Source organism: Amphimedon queenslandica, unplaced genomic scaffold, assembly GCF_000090795.2.
Source record: "Amphimedon queenslandica unplaced genomic scaffold, v1.1 AMPQUscaffold_1476_Cont26514, whole genome shotgun sequence".
Lineage (NCBI taxonomy): Eukaryota > Metazoa > Porifera > Demospongiae > Haplosclerida > Niphatidae > Amphimedon > Amphimedon queenslandica.
Genome location: NW_003558181.1, coordinates 1 through 1,169, shown reverse-complemented (window position 1 = coordinate 1,169; position 1,169 = coordinate 1). Strand labels below are relative to the sequence as shown.

General features: G+C 33.9%; 1 long non-coding RNA gene across 1 annotated transcript; it reads left to right on the top strand.

The window, feature by feature from the left end:
- The first annotated feature begins 27 nt into the window (after positions 1–27).
- LOC109593448 (uncharacterized) lies at positions 28–426 on the top strand. The gene is made up of 2 exons (XR_002190964.1): positions 28–192; positions 239–426. It is a non-coding gene; the product is annotated as an uncharacterized LOC109593448 (long non-coding RNA).
- Positions 427–1,169: the final 743 nt, after the last annotated feature.

Below are 1,169 nucleotides of genomic sequence, written 5' to 3'. Positions count from 1 at the left end.
AATTATTGGATCATGTATACCAAGAGTACATGTACTCTTGTGTATACTGTAGTATAAGTCAATTATTGAGTGTACATGTACAAATGAATCGTTAGTGTCACAGTTCAAGATTGTAATATAATTATTTCTTCCTTGTTTACAGCAACAGCACCTTCATACGCCAGAAGTGGACTCTCCATTACATGTAACAAGGTATGATTTCATTAACACACAAATCAATTACTACTACCTCACACAGTTCAATGGAAAGGCCCACCACCATTGAGCATCCTGTGTCTCCGCCCCCTGCCCCTCCCCCTACATCTCGACCTCACACTGCATCGGATTTTAGATCAAGGCGCTATGTAAGAAACAGTACAGTTGGTTCTTTGCCTCGTAGCCGGACTATGGCTCCACATTCTCTCACTCAAGGAATGGAAGGAAAAAGAGAAGGAATAGCGACTTCTATTACACCTGTACATGCACCCAGAGTCCTCTTGACACTGAAAAAGACTTAACCTTATTATTATTATTATTATTATTATTATTATTATTATTATTATTACCTTATTATTATTATTATTATTATTATTATTATTATTATTACCTTATTATTATTATTATTATTATTATTATTATTATTATTATTGATAATAATAATTTAGACTTTTTACCACAACAGGCTAACATAACTTTATTGTGGGCAGGATAGATCTAAAAGTTATTATAATGACTTAAAAGGTTATCACTCCTTGATGACTGTCATAATAATTATCAAATTATAACAACTCGCAAAGTTTGACCTTTCTGGAGTCAGGCACATAATCGTGTATTATATTAAACTTTGCAAAACAGCTCTTTTTACTAATGATCTACTACAAAACAAAAAGCTCCAAAAACTACAAGACTATAAGTTCATTATAAAGTTCTCGGATTGCCTTTACTTAGCATACTTTTGTATCATTTCTCTAAGCTTTGCTTCATTGGCTCCTCTCATATCATCAATCTTCTTCCCATTCTTGAAAAACTGGAAAGTTGGCATAGCCTGGATGCCTTGCCTTTCGGCAGTCTCGTCATTTTTATCAACGTCGACCTTTTAAAAATTGTGTATATATAAGTGTACAGGATACAACCAGGTTCAACTCACCTTGTAAAAGTCTAAGCTGGTAAATTCCTGGGACATTGCTTCA